A 15,797-nucleotide genomic window follows, 5' to 3' on the forward strand; every position below is an offset into this window, starting at 1 on the left:
AATTTGAATCAAAACAAAGAGGGATCCACTTTTCCCCCCTCCCTTTCCCCTGAAAATCCAAACAAGGAAGAAATCAATTAAGTTCTAAAAAGAAAAGATTTTATTAAAAAGAAAGTACACTATCTCTGTAATACCAGAATGGAAAAATACAGGGTCTAACTTATAAACCTGGAGAGGCTCTCCCCCCCCCGCCTCCTTTCTCAGAATAATCAAAGTAACAGCAAACAGAAATAAAGATATTTCTTCAGCAAACACACAATTGCAAATGTAGAAATCAAATTATAAGATTACCCTCCACCTTTCTAATACTCACTAGACTGAATAGAAGAAAATACTTCAGGAAACTTGGAGAACTTGAAGAATATGTCTGGCCTCTCTTAGATCCAAAAAGAGAACAAAGACCCAACAAGGAACACAGAGATTTGAAATTATCTTGTCCCCTGATTGGTCCTCTGGTCAGGTATTCATCAGGTTACTGAGCTTGTTAACCCTTAACTATCTGTTATGACATGGGCTATTTATGGCAATTTACCCTTAAGTTAAACCTAATACCCTCTCACTTAATCGGGAAAAATGGATGAAAAATTTGGGCCCAGTTGTGCTCCCTTTGAAGTCAATAGGAGTTTTGCTTCGTGCATCATGTCTGTGGGATGCTTGACTGGGAATGGTGGAGTGGAAGCAAAGAGACATTCCCATTATGTACATTTTGAGATCTCCGTTTCCCCCACGCTGCCCTCGGGGATACCAGGGGCTGAACTGGGGCCAGCCTTGGGTTTTAATAAGGAGTCAAAGGTAAATGAAGTTACCAGCTAACATCAAGATGGGGCCTTTAAATGCAACTCTGAGTCAGATTCCTAGAGGCAAGTGCTTTAATCCTAACACTGGCATCAGATCTGTGGCTGGGATCCTTGCAATGCAGGATTCTGCTGCCTCTTAGACTATGTCGTTTCCTCAACTATTCAACCTGCTAGAAATTAGAGCATTTAATATCTGATGAGAACTCTGTGGTGGGACTATGCTCTACCATGCAGGAGTGTGGACTCAATGCTCTCCTACGTCTTCTCCATCTCTTTACTGTGATTCTAAAACCTGATGTTAGAGGCACTTGAGTTTTACGTTTTTGGAGCTGGGGTGAAATTTTCCTCTTTGGCCACATGGTGGCACTGGCTGCACATGTGTGAATTAGGACAAGCCTATAGACAGGAGGCAAATTTCAGTGCAGGAATTTGTTTAAAAAAAGCAAAACTCTGTCATTTTCAGTGGGGGTTTTAAACTGGAGATTAGAATCGCCTCCATTTGTTGCTATGGAAACACCCGAAGGAAAGAAAACGATCTTATTATTATTCACACTGATGAAATCTCCTCTAGGGTCTGCTCTGTGTTGTGTTCCTGTTGCTGCTGTTGGTGGGGCTGGGGTGGAGGGGATGACTCTCTGCTGGAAAGTCACCCCTTTGAGTGTTGATTGTCTCTGAGCCCAGCAGTGTGTGAGGTATGAAGTGCGATAGGATCCTTGGTGCAAGGGCTTTGTTCTCATTTGTCTCAGTCCTCTCCTTTTTGGAGGACACACAGATTCACTGGACCGCAGACAGCCTCTCTTCACAGAGCCACCCTTCTGATGCAAGATCATCTGAGGGAGCGACCTGGCTTTGAGTTACTTCTATGCCAAGGCTGATGATTAATTGTTTTTGCAGAGTTGCAGTGTTGGTGAAATAAGCAAGATGCCTGGTATCTGGGGCTAGAACCTGCCCAGCTTGGTGGGGGGAAGCAAGAGGGAGGATTTGATATTCTAAAGGGTCTTCCCCTTTTGTTGGTGTCCTTTAGGTTTCCAGCCTGTCCATTTCTCCGTCAACTTGTTTTTCCTTTGCTACGACCTTCGTGCCAATGATTCGCCAATCTACCTTTCCACCCTTGACCTCTCTTATATCCCCAGCTCTTTCTGACCTCTCCTCCTGAATGGCTGACCCCCTTCAGCTCAACATCTCCAACCCTGAACTACCCATCCTTTCCTGTAGTCCTCCTTTGCTTCCTCTTCTTTTCGTCATGGTTGAGAAGTCCACTCTCTCCTCACCTCAGCTTTGGGGTCCTATTTGACTCCCCATACCTCAGCTTCTCGCTAAACCCTGTTGCCTCTTTTCTCTCTTAGATAAATAAAATAGACCTGGCTAAGAAGCAATTTTTTTTCTAGTGAAAAAATTGTCATTTTTTAAAAAATTGTCATCTAAAAAAACAACACTTTTCTTAAACATCAAACTGAAATTTGGAAGTGCTGTGAAACCCTTGAATGAAAGATGCCATATAGAAGGGCTAAGGTTTATGATGCTGGTAGTGCTGCCCCACTTCATTTAGGGGAATTTGATCAGTTCCATTGGGTCAATTTGTCCCTTCTTTACATGGGACTCCTATAAGAGGGCTTTGGGTGGCACACTGGCTGGTGTGGGGGAAACTCATGGAGTTTCCAGTTCCCAGTGTGGGGTTTTTCCACCCAGGGGATACTCTTGCTGTTCCCTTTAATTTACTGGTCTGTGTAGATCATATGCTGATGACTTATGTTCAGCTGAGGGGCACATGGAGATTGCATCTCAGGTGAGTTTTGAACTTCTACCATTCATCTGCCGACTTCCCTCCTGATCTGCTCTGCTCTGTAGATCACATCCCACCAGGCATACAGCTGGGCAGGCTCATGCCCCAGGAGAAATAGACAATGAAATCCTGGCTTATATATAAGGCTTATTCATCTGTTATTCAGCCCCCAGAGGAGGACAGAGCTGAAAAAAGGGCCTGGAGCAGATGTCACTCGTCAGAGATTGAACACCAGGCAGGATTCTGTGCCTCTGTGTGAGTAGAGCATGGAGCCTGTTGCTAGACTTGTGAGGAAGATGGCGGTCACCACTGTACCCTTGGGCTGGGCCTAAGGACTGTTTTTTCTGTAATGAATGAAAATAAACAATTCTCCTCTCAATTGGATGCGCAGGATACCATGCAGTGTGAAACTGGAGGACAGCTGGAATCCAAGAGGAAGCAGGATCTGAGGACAGTCAACTTTACAGATCTGACTGAAAATCTCTGAGACACATCCCCTTGTGGAGGAAATGCAGCAAAACAAATCCTGGTCTCCTCTGCCTACTGCTGTTTTAATCAGGAGCAGGCATGGGCAAATTCTTCCCTTTGCAAGCCCTGCATACAAGCACCATCCAGCCTTTAGAGCTGGCATTCAGACTGCCATCAAAAAGGAGTGCAAGGACCCAGTGATCTTATGGCACCACTGGCCCTCCCTCTGTTGTCTGGTCCTGAGGGTTGGGGAAGGAAGGGTTAAAGTTTGCCAAACAACTTGGCTGTGTTACTGTGGACTTAATGAGTGAGGCCTTGTCTTCACTTCTAAAATAGGTGTGTGTTTTACCTCCTGGAAACTAATGTGCATGAGCTATTCTGAGGTAAACTGCCATGAAGACAAGACACTTGAGTTTTATCATGAAGTCAACCCCAGGCAGGGGTATAGGGCTGACCTCAGTGAGTTTGTCTCATGATAAAATGGAAGTGTCTTGCTTTTACCTCAGGATAGCTTGTGTGTGTTTGCCTGAGGTAAAAAAACATACAATTTTAGCAGTGAAGACAAGGTCTGAGAGTCCTGTTCCACCCCATTTTCTTTCCAAATGCCATCAAGGAAGTATCTTAATTTGCAAACAGCTCCATTAGTATCCCCCTCAAATGCCTTAGGGGTGTTCCACTACTTGGGCCTGGTCCTGCTTTTATTGTGTCAAAGAAAGTGTTGCCATTCAGTGGGAGCAGGACCATGCTGTGTGGGGCGAAGAGTGAATTTGTGTGTGCATTAGCCAAAATTTGCAAAGCTGGGTACATATTAGAGGTGACCAGGAAAGGACTCCTTAAAAAATCAGGTTTGTCCCTTTTCTGCCTTTTTTTTTTTTTATGGTGGATAAGTAATTTTTAAAAAAATAAACCCTGCTTTTGTTTTGATTTTGGTCTTATTTTTTTAACCTTGGAAACAGGTATGTCAAGTCTGGTCTTCTCTGGCTTTGCTAAAAGAAATCTTGAGGTGATCAGAGCATGCGTAGTGCAAACTCTTTCCCCTCCACTGAAGGGAGAGTGATGTTCGACCTTTAACAGAAACATCCTCTCTCTTAATCATTAGTGAATGGAGTCCAATGGGTGTTAACAAAATAGCAGAATTTAAAATGGCCCATCTTCCCCTCTGGATGGTCAGTTTTCAATCTCTTGACTCTTTTGATATCATTTCACTAATTCTCCAGTAACTATAGAATCTTCCCCTAAGGCTTGAATTAAAAAAGAAATCTATGTACTTGTAACTCTGGACACTTTATGTAAAACATCTCACCCATATTGATTTTGTTAATCTTTAATAAAAGGTCAGTGACTTAAAACAAAGCAAAAAACAATGTTCAGGACATTCTTATGCACCATAAAGAACCAAACAAAGGTATGTGCCCTTTTATGCCCCCATTGAGGGTTATGTTGAAAGTACAGCATCTCAATCTTTGTTTTGGCCTGATTTTCAGAGGGGCTGAGTATTTACAACACCCACTAACCATAGGTATGCAGCATCTGCAAACCAGGCTACTGGGCTTAGATTCCTAAATATAGATTTAGGTGCCTAGCTTTCAGCAGCAAAAGTGTAGAACCAAGGAAACCTGGCCCCAGTTCTGACCATTCAGCTGCCACCTCTCAGGTTCATAGAGTGTCATTTCAGACAATAATTTGAGACAATACAACTGTGGCTGTCTACTCATTGATTGAATTTTCCAGTTCACCTCAACAAACCCTAGTCCCCAACAAAGGATGAGACTTGTAGAAACTGGAGAAGAAATTAAAATCCTGAATAAAAAAGATCCCCTTCTTTAAATGTTTAGAACAAAATTGCTCCTCTAGCCTCAGAGACTTTTGTGCACTGGCTTCAAGTGTCTTTTAAAAAATGAGCTTTATGAAACAGATCAGCAGGGGCTCTTTAGTGCCTTCAGTGCTGTAACTACAGCTCATTCCAGTGTAATTCCTTTGCCTCTCCCTTCAGTACCTTGCCATTCATTTTAATTTTGCAGGACTGGTGAGCTGCTTTTTCCTGTGTGGATGCAGCATGTGTTTCCAAGACAAATCGCCCATGAGGGTTCCACTCGTACAGAATTCCTAGTATGAAGGATACGTGCTGAGGGCCTGAGCATGCCAGGTGCTGTGGCCACCTGAAATGAATGGGAGGTGAGCCTGCTCAGATGCAGATCAGAAGGATATTTGTTTTGTAACTTGGTACTCGGCCAGTAGGCATGGATCTGCCATCTGTCTGGATTCATGAATCCTTCATGATCTTGATATTGTCTATGCTCCATGGCAAGTTTGCAGCCTAGGCCCAAAAATGTTCACACATCCCTAATGGGGGGTACTAGGGCCACGCATTTGGATGTGGAGGTATTTTTGCTACACTCATGCTGAGGGTAGATGAGATGTCCAATTAGCTCTACTCTAGGAATTTAGAAGGGCTGAATTCCCCCTCTCTTAAGGGCAGAAGGTTTGAGAGGCAAAGACAGTGAGGGCCTGTAAGGAAATTCTAAAACAGCAACACTTCAGAAAGGTTAGGTTATGAGTTATGTTATTTCAGTTAGTTTACCCCAGGAAGAGGGTAAATATGGACTTTATAAAATGGGGCTGTACTCTTTGGAGCAGGGTGGGAACTGTATCTGGTCAGAGTTACCTTAGAGCAAGACCTACTCTTATGAAGTCAGGGAATATTTTACATAGCAACAATCTGAAGGAATGGGGATAGATCAGTGGTTATGGCTTATACATATCAAAGAGGTGGGGTGATAGTAGCAGATGAAGTCACAGAGCTAGTACTAAGCCAAATGTGAATACTGGCATGATAAAACCCTAACTGCCAACTTTCCTCCCAGCATGCTTAAGATTTGATGACTTGGGACTGGCAGAGCAGCAAGATGGGAATAGTTTGGGGGTATTGAGTATCAGGATTGATAGGCACTGGGACTGCTATTGGGGTAGCCCAAGCATGACATAGGAAAGGCTCCTGCTGCAGGTTGGGATTGAAGAATCCCATGCACCGCTACAGGCTGGGGACTGACTGGCTAAGCAGCAGTTCTGCACAAAAGGACCTGGGGATTACAGTGGACAAGAAGCTGGATATGAGTCAGCAGTACCCTTGTTGCCAAGAAGGCTAATGGCATATTGGGCTGTAGGAGCATTGCCAGCAGATCGAGGAAAGTGATTATTCCCCTCTATTTAGCACTGGTGAGGCCACATCTGAAGTATTGCATCCAGTTTTGGTCCCTCTACTACAGAAGGGATGTGGACAAATTGGAGAGAGTCCAGTGGAGGGCAACGAAAATGATTAGCAGGCTGGGGCACATCACTTACAAGGAGAGGCTGAGGGAACTGGGCTTATTTAGTCTGCAGAAGAGAAGAATGAGGGGGATTTGATAGCAGCCTTCGACTACCTGAAGGGGGGTTCCTAGGAGGATGGAGCTCGGCTGTTCTCAGTGGTACCAGATGACAGAACAAGAAGCAATGGTCTCAAGTTGCAATGGGGGAGGTCGAGGTTGGATATTAGGAAACACTATTTCACTAGGAGGGTGGTGAAGCACTGGAATGGGTTACCTAGGGAGCATAGGCGGCAGGTTTGTATAATTTTTGGTGGGGCCCAAAATGGTGGTGCCCCCCCCGCTCCCGCCCTGTAAGCCGATATAAAATGAAGCTACAACGCGTCAGTGCCACAAGATTACAAGGGTCAATTAAAAGTGGAAAGTCAGAAGCAGCACTTGCCTACTTCAATATACAGTATTATATTTTGTTGCATCTGTTGTGATGAAGTGGGAATGTTCTTAATATTTTCTCTGAATACTGTGTGGGTGCCTCAGTTTCCCCTGCAAGATGCCAACTGAAGGTGTTGGGGACAAAGAGATCAGGTGGCCTCCTTGTCCAGAAGAGACACAGAGGCCAGATGAGGGAGTGTCAGTTTGGAGCTGGCTGGGGGGGAGAGACCCAGAACTTGGTTCTGGGCTCCCACCCCAAGATGGACCTGACAGAGGGGTTCTGTTTTCTGTACCAACAAGCTCTGTTTAAACTGTGTTCCCGTCATCTAATAAACCTTCTGTTTTACTGTCTGGCTGAGTCTCACATCTGACTGCAGAGTTGGGGTGCAGCGACCTCTGGTTGCCCCAGGACCAGCCTGGGCAGACTCACTTTGGAAAGTGCATGACGTGGAAGGGCATGCTGAATGTCAGACCCAGGAAGGTGTAAGCTTCTTGCCCTGGAGACAGTATGCTCCGAGAGGAGGCTCCCCAGAGTCCTGACTGGCTTTGTATGGAGATGTTCCAAAGCATCACAGCATTCCCTTCCACACGTGCACTTCCCAGAAGTCCCCTCCTCCGGCCTTTGTCTCTTTTCCAGGCATTAGGAGGCCACCTGATCTCTCTGTTTCCAACACCTTCAGTTGGCACCTTGCAGAAACTGATTTGGGAGAAATGAAGTAAAGCTGCCCAAACCGAGCTTGAGCACTCCTGAATTTTGAGGTGTTCAAATCTGGAAGGCAGGTGCTGGGGTGGGAGAGGGCTGTGGGCTCCATGGGGAGCATGGCAGCAACTGTCTGGAGCTGCATGGAGCCAGATATGCTGGTCTGAGTGGCACAGTAAGCGGTTTGGGGGTTGGAGAAGAGGTAGGGAGTTCGGGGCAGTCAAGGGACAAGGAGCAGGGGAGTTGGATGGGGCAGAGGTTCGGCAGTCAGGGGACAGGCAGCAATTGGATAGGCATGGGAGTCTAAGAGGTATCAGGGGACAGATAGGGGTGCGGTCCTGGGGTCTCAGGAGGCAGTTGGGGACAAGGAGAAGGGAGGCTTAGATAGGGGCTGAGGTCCCAAGGGGCAGTTAGGGGCAGGGGTCTCAGGAGGAACAAGGACCAGTGGGGCTTAGATAGGGGTGGAGGTTCTGGGGGCAGTTGGGGCAGGGGTCTGGGGAGGGGCAATCAGCGGACAGAGGCTGGGATTCAAAGGGCTCTGGGCTGCTGGCAGCCGGGATCCCAGAGCCCTTTAAATCCCAGCCCCGGCTGGGAGTCAGAGGGCTCTGGGCTGCCTGCATTAAATCCCAGCGCGGCTGGGATTTCTCTGGGCTGCCTGCAACCGCTGGGAGCGAGAGTTTTTTTAAGCCAGCGGGCTGGGGATTTAAAGTCTGGGCTGCCCTGCAAAAGGGGGCCCCCAGAGCTTTAAATCCCAGCCCCGGGAATCAGAGGGCTCTGGGCTTATCAGAGGCTCTGGGCTGCCTGCCCAGAGCCTTTAAATCCCAGCCGTGGCCGGGAATCAGAGGGCTCTGGGCTGCCTGCAAGCCAGGAATCATCAGGGAATCTGATTGGAGAAACCTAGCTCCAAATATTGCTGGAGCAGAGAAGCCCCAGGAGCCCATATAAGTCGGCGCCCATGCTAGGTGGTGGAATCTCCTTCCGTAGAGGTTTTTAAGGCCCAGCTTGACAAATCCCTGGCTGGCATGATTTAGTTGGGGTTGGTCCTGCTTTCAGCAGGGGATGGGACTAGATGACCTCCTGAGGTCTCTTCCAACCCTAATCTCCTATGATTCTATGAAGGGTACTGACAGAAGTGTGAGCATATCCAAAGCTAGAATAACAAGGGATGGCAGAGGTTAGGAATGTGGTATATTGTGTATGGTGAAAATGTATATAGCACCTGCCAGCACTATAACTGTATCAACTCTTCTTATCCCATTTTACAGTCACAAGTGGTGAATTCAGCCACAAACTCTAGGAATAATGTGGCAAAGATGGTCTTTGATGAGCTATTTACTGGTCACTAGCGCGGAGGGGAATGGAGGTGCCCAAATGATGGCTCTGGTTTTCCAGTTTGGCATGCTTTGCCAATGGAAACTTGTTGCCAACTCTGCAGGTGGTTCTCATTAAATAAAACATGGACGCAGGCAGCTGCAGAAGTGGTTGTTTGAGAACCTAAAAGTGCACGATACTTTCATTGCCAGGGCACCCATCAGAAGAAAAGACACTTCAAGAGCAATGGTTAAGTGCCACTCCCTCCTCTGGGGTAACTGAGTCAGCACCAATAAGTCCAACAGTAAGTCTCTACTTCCATCTAGGTATTTTGGGGCTCTCATAAATGTTAATGGAGAATTTGGGCTTGGTCTGCACTAGGAACTTGTTGGTAGAAGTAGGTCACTCAGGGGTGTGGAAAATCCACACCTCTGAGCGATGTCGTTATATTGAGCTGACCCTTTAGCGTAGGTAGCATCTTCACTAAGCACTACAGTGGTGCAGCTGGACCAGTGCAGCACAGTTAAGTGTAGACAAGCCCTAAGTGTGTGTCTTCAGAAACCTGCAAGGAAACGTCTTGTGTTGCTGTTGTGCATAACAGTGTCTGCATTCCCCCAAAAGCTGTCAAGTTGTTGTATCACTAGTCCATCATGCCTCTAAAGGCATATCTATGCAGCAAAAAACCCCTGCTTCAGCAAGTCTCAGAATCCAGGTCAACTGACTTGGGCTTGTGCTATGGGGCTAGAAATACAAGGGTAGATCTTCCCCACTCGGGCTGGAATCCAGGCTGTCAAATCTGCTGAGGGCTCCAGCCCAAGCCCAAGCATCTACACAGCTATTTTTAGCCGCATACTGTGAGCCCCAGTCAATTGACCCAGTATGATTAAATGAGAATTTTCTGTAATATTTTTAACCCCGCTATGTGCCTCAGTTTCCCTTATATTTCACCTGGCTCCCTAAGGCAGGGGTTGGTGGTGGAAAAGACTGCTGTCAGGGCAGGCTAAGAGACATAGGTATGAATGACGCCTAGCTGTCTGAGCCTAAATGAGTTGTTAAAGTGGACCAACCTCATATCAGTGGAGAATCTGAGAAGACAAGGGAGAGAAGAGTTGGCTGTCAGAAGGAGTCACGGCTCTCATGTGCGACCTGACTAAGGAGGTCAGACCGACAGAGACAGGACTTGAACAATGGGGTTTGCTACAGCTTGGTTGGGCTAACCACAATGACCTGCTTTCACCTTCCTTTCTCTACAGTAACCTGACGACTTCCAGTGCTGTGTTCCAGTTGACTAATAAACACGACAGTTTTGATAACGCTATTTAGGTGTTACTGCAAATGCTTGCTGAGGTGCATTAATCCCTGAAGAGTATACAAGTCTCTTCCAGGAGTCTGGCTCAGTTGGACTCCCTGAAAAGAGCTCACGGCCTGAAACAGGAGTGGTGGAGCCCTAGAAGTTCAGGCTAAGGAGGTGGTGAGGCTGTGTGGCCTACCCTGTGCAGGAAGAGTGAGACCCTTGGAGGTCTGGCACGTTCCTAGAGACTGCTCCGAAGCCGGGGGCAAAGCACTGATCTGCAGCTCAGATTTGTAGCTGTGTTTTTTGTTGTTTTGCAGTATAGATGTATCCTAAGTGGCTTGTCCTCTGGATCTATGATCAGTAACACAGCACATGCAGTGAACTAAATAGATCTAAGAGGGCCTGATGAAGGACAAAACACGTTATCTATCACCACAAGGAATATCAACACAGGGCGCTTAACCTCCTCCCCAAAAGTTACAAGTAACTCTATTCAAGTCAAAGGGAAAAGAAGGCCCCATTAACACAGGTACATATTGCAGATGCTTTCTAGTGTTTAGGTTTTGCATGAAACCATGCCATATGCTCTGTACATTTTGCTATATCCACTGCATCCCACTTGTCACCAGAGCCTGTTATTGTTTGCAAAAAGTAAATCAAATTAGTTTGCAACCTATTATTCTTGTGTACGCCCCAGGAGCTGAGTATGTAACTCTTTAGGCCAAGAACCTGATTGTTTCTTCTAGTGTTTTACGTGGTGCCAAGGTAAAATGAACAGCCCTGCAACTTCCTGGCTTTACCCTCCCTACTCTGCACCCTCTTTTGGTGATATTTAAGGGAGGCTTTAATCTCTGATATATATTGGGAAGTGTTTGCACCTCGAGCTACTATTAAAGTAGGGAAGGGACTAAAAAGAGAAAGCACGCAGGAAGGGGAAATAATAAAAAGAGTTTATTCTAGGAGACAGAAAAACAAAATTCAGCTTTTTTCTTCCCCCCAGATCCTGATACATCAATGAAAGGCTGTTAGGAAGGCACTACAATTAGAAACCAATATCTGTCTGTCATCATCATATCCTGGTGCCAAATATTGATGCAAATATCATTTACAGCAGCCAGAGGAACTCAGGCCTTTTCTTCTATTTCGAGTGACTGACAATATGTCTGCTACAGGGGGTGGCTGGCCAGGAGAGTTGTCAGGAAGTGGCGTATCCATTGCACTTAAAGATACCACAGTGGAAAGGTTAGTGCTGAGCACTCATAAGGTTTGATCCTGCAGAACAGTTAAATACATGCTTGACTATAAGCATGTGAGCAGTCTTATTTACTTCAATGAGATTATGCACATGCTGTGAGTTAAGCATACACTTAAGGACATTGCTGGATCAGCACAATATAACCCAGTGATAGGTACACTAGAAATACTTATTGTGACTGATTAGATAGCAGGAATTGCAATACTTGTCTCTGGATACCAGAATGCCTCTAACTTGGCAGGATTTCACTGCTTTCTGAATGATTTTTATATGTCACTGCTCTGACAGCACGCATCATTTCTTCATACACAAGATGTCCACATCACTGAACCCTCACTGCCATCATTAACATTAATTGGCTCCCTTGCAGGCAGCCTCCTAGAGTAGCCAAGGAGTGAATGGAGACTGAATGGCCCTCTCCCCTCAGAGCAGCATTGAGAGACACTTGAGGCAGCCAGTGTGTGTAGGTTAGCTTACATTGTTCATACTGAGCCTGTTTTCTCTGGATACAGAGAGGGTTTCAATAATCAGAGCTATCAGTCTGGCTAGTTTTCACCAGCACAGACTCTGCACGCACAAACATTAAAAAAAAAAGTGTTAAGCATTTGTAATATTTACTTGCAGTGATATTATTCTGCCACTACATGGCTCTGTGCACTGTATAGCATAGCAGGCAAACTATGGTCCATGGTAAACAAGACAGACAAAGCTGGAATGTGAGCTGAGTGGAAGCCTGTTTGATGGTCTATATGTAGTAGCTTTTTATTAAAGAAAACACTTCACATTTAAGATGTCCTGTGATTTTTATGCATCATGTTAGGGAGTGGAAAGGAAAAAGTTATCAACTTCTTGCCACCAGTCTAATAAGTTAATTTTAAGAGCGTTTTTATTTTATTCAAACTCACTTCAGAGTTCGTAGTGAGAAATCTCTGATTGCCATTTCCCATGGGCATTCTCCCTCTTCAGCATTTCACCAGGTGATCTTTAAACACAATTTCAGTGAGGGTCAATGCTACTTTCAGAAATTAAATAAAAGAGTTGCCCTCTGTCTCATGGAAAGATTATTTTATTTGCTAACAGGAAATGCCTGTTCCTGAACTTAATGAGAGAGATGAGAAGGGAGAAAGGAAGACACATGGTTAACACCAATAATCTTTCATCCAGCAAAATTGGATTCCACTATGTTAGCTTACTTGTTAGTATTTTTTATATATGAGACAGAGCGTGCATGCCTTGAAGTGCATCCTTAAAGAGTGTGAAAATGAGATTGTGGAGGAGGGAGTGGCAGTGTCTTGATTTCATTTCAAGGGTGCTGTGGAGGGAAAAGCACAAAGAAAATTCTCGACAAAAAGGTATTGCTGTTTCCCTGGTTCTCTCCAACCATAGTGGGATTACTCAAGAAAATAAAAATGCCCAAGAGGCAGAGAAATTATTTCACATATTTTCAGAGTCAGTTCCCATGCACTGGGTTCTATATTTCCTTTTGATCTTATCAGTTTCAGGCCTTTTTCCTTTCTGCGTGGGGTGTATGTGAATTGTGACATCCTCTTTGGTCTCTTCCATCCCGTTTAGGTCTCTGCTTGGTTTCCAGGCAAGGTGCGTACAGATTTATTATCTAGCACAAAGCAATATCAATATTCCATACTGAACTCTACAGCTTATACTGCAGTCTCCTTCCAGCTTTGTTTTCATAAGTGAATGGAATGCTGCTGGAGGGGGAGCTCTTACAATTGAATTTTTCTGTTCATCTCCAGAGCAGGTACTGCACAGACAGCAGCAGGTAAGTGGGATGAATGCCATCTTGGCCAATGGTGGGGCTTGAACGGGGGACACTCCAGATCTAAAAGCATGAATGGCTCTACAACCTGGGCTAAAGAGCCAGCTTCTGTAACAGCTCCATATTCTCTGAGTATGAGGCACATAAGGGGGGGGGGCGGGGGTGGGCACACACAATACAGAATGGCCCATGGGTAACATTTTCCCTGGACAGAGGAAGCTAATTCCAAGCATCTGAGTTCCATAGCATTTGAAATCCCAGATGGGCCCCCACTTAAATGATGGCTGTTGTCTTAGCCAACATGCTAGGCACTATGATTCAGTCGTAACCTAGAGGGAAGATGATAAGTCAGTGTCACATTCAGTCCTTGGCTTCTCTGCAGAGCCTGCTGAACAGGGGTCCACAGGGAGAGTTGTGCTTTAGTGATGTTGACGCTGTTACAGTTTCCAAGCTAACTGCACCTCTGACTCCTCCTGTTCTCATTGAGGAGATTCCTCACCCACCCACCCACCCACATTCAGGTCTCAGGCCTTGAGACATTACCTCTTTCTGGGTGACAGGCCTGTGTATCGACTGTGATTACCTCAGCAGGTCTGACTGCCCCTGCGATTTTGTTGTCTCTGGGACCAGTGACACTCCAGTGGGTACCACTCGTGACAGTGGTACCCAGTGACCAGACAGCCTTCCTAAAGCAAACTGTTATTTATTACAACAAAAGTCAGAGAAAAACAGCTCTTAAAATAAGAAAACAGACTGTCTGCTCATCTAGCTTACCGGCGATCTAACCATCTTCCCAGGGGGGACCCTGGTTTTATAACTTCCTATGGACTATGCAAAGTCATGTTCTGCCTGGGTGACAATCTCTTCCCATAACGCTCAAGCCAGTACACTTCCTCCCTTCTTTGAGGGAGGAGGGAAGCATGTTTTTATATCTTGGCCAGTCCTCTTACAACCCCCCCTTCACAGGAATCAAGTCACTTTTTAACTGTTTATAGCTATTTGATTTGGTAACTCCCAGCTCTGGCAAGGCAAGGCTGGCAACTTGTTGGAGAGAAGGTAGGATCCTTAAAGCTAGTAGCTTTTACTATGGTCTTCCAGGGTATGTCTGGATGTTCATATCTGGGGAGCCACTGTGTCACCATTCTGCACAGTCTCCACTGACTTAAAGGATCATAGGCATATAAAAACCATGTCACTACCTCCAATAGGAGTTATACAGTCTATCTTCATAACGAGGTTACATACCAAGACTTAGATTTTCACATAGAAGCCCAGTGACCATGTCAGATGCTTACCCGCTAGGAAAGGGGTTGAGAAGAAGATTGGATTTAGAACTCAGTTGAGCTCCCAATGAAGTAATTTTTCTGGCACAGTGACCCCATTAATTCAGTCTCAAGTAGCTAGTAAAAACTAGACTGGCCAAACACAGAGATTACTGCAAAGGACTAGCCAGCTTGCTTCTAGAGAGGGGCTAACAGGCAGTCAGTGTGCTCCAGTAGGGCAGGCTGGGAATTAGAAGCACTGCATTATTTTTCTGGCTCCGCCACTGACTTACTGTGTGACCCTGGGCAAGTCACTTAAGTGCTCTATGTCTCAGTGTCCTTAGCTGTAAAATGGGGGCTGAAAGATACTTCCCTTTGTCTGTGAAGTGCTTTGAGAAATACAGATGACAAGGGTAAAGTATAATTAACAGAACCTTTCCATTGCTCATTTCTCTGATTCCTCTTTCCCACACCAATAAATCCTCATTCTCTACACTCCCTCCTTCTTGTCTCTGTTCTGCTGTGTGTCTTATACTACGCTCCAGCACCATCATATCTGAGCACCTCCACTTACTGTCTCCTTCCCTGTGGTCAGGAGGAGATCATGGATAGTCTTGTTTCTCTTGTCCCCTCCCACACATGATGTGATCAGGCCTTTATTCCAAGTGGCCCAGCAGGGAGTCCATATATTTTCCACTCTGTTAGTTCTGCTTAAGCAGCCCCCACAGTCCCATGCAGAATCCAGGACAATGCTGAGAGCTAGACATACCCTACAACCAGGCCCTGTAATTTACCGGTGCCTATGGGTTTTATGGGTCCTTAAAGCCAGAGCTGGCAGGAAGACTCCTTCTCTGGCTAGAAAGAGGAAAAGATAGCTGAGCTGGGATGTATTGCACTGGCTTGTGTGAGTTGTAATACTTATTACAATTGTTCATTTGCTGCAAAGCAGGTGTTAGCTTGAAAAAACAACAACAAAAAAACGCTGCATTCTGCATTGTTTGTTCCTTGCTTAAAATGATCTGGGCCCCTGTGGGCATGTGTTGCCATAATATTCTGGGGCTGAGAAGTGCCACATTTTCATAATGAAAGCTGTTGTCGGAAAGCAATTCCAACCTCAGATAAAAAGAGAAGATTACACTTGCCACTTGAGTTACGGTATTAGAACAACTGATTTTATTTGTTTTCATTTAATTTTCCCTGTCAGCTGCTGCTGAACCTCTGTACGACATTCTTTGGAGATGTTAATTGTATTCTGCATGTCTGGATCCTCCTAAGAAATGACAAACGCTTTCACTCACAAATTAGATGTCTCTTTTCATTTAAGCACCAAAAAGGGAAGCTAATTTAGAAATGTTGGGGCCAGCAAGGGCCCTGGCTTATGATGGAAACTGACAGATAGATGTGGAGCAGTGA

The 15,797-nt window shown here is 45.5% G+C and overlaps 1 long non-coding RNA gene across 1 annotated transcript; it reads left to right on the forward strand.

Moving 5' to 3' along the window:
• The first annotated feature begins 8,587 nt into the window (after positions 1 to 8,587).
• On the forward strand, positions 8,588 to 12,129 carry LOC120400239. The gene is made up of 2 exons (XR_005595635.1): positions 8,588 to 9,100; positions 10,050 to 12,129. It is a non-coding gene; the product is annotated as an uncharacterized LOC120400239 (long non-coding RNA).
• Positions 12,130 to 15,797: the final 3,668 nt, after the last annotated feature.

The sequence above is a fragment of the Mauremys reevesii genome, linkage group 3, assembly GCF_016161935.1.
Source record: "Mauremys reevesii isolate NIE-2019 linkage group 3, ASM1616193v1, whole genome shotgun sequence".
Taxonomy (NCBI): domain Eukaryota; kingdom Metazoa; phylum Chordata; order Testudines; family Geoemydidae; genus Mauremys; species Mauremys reevesii.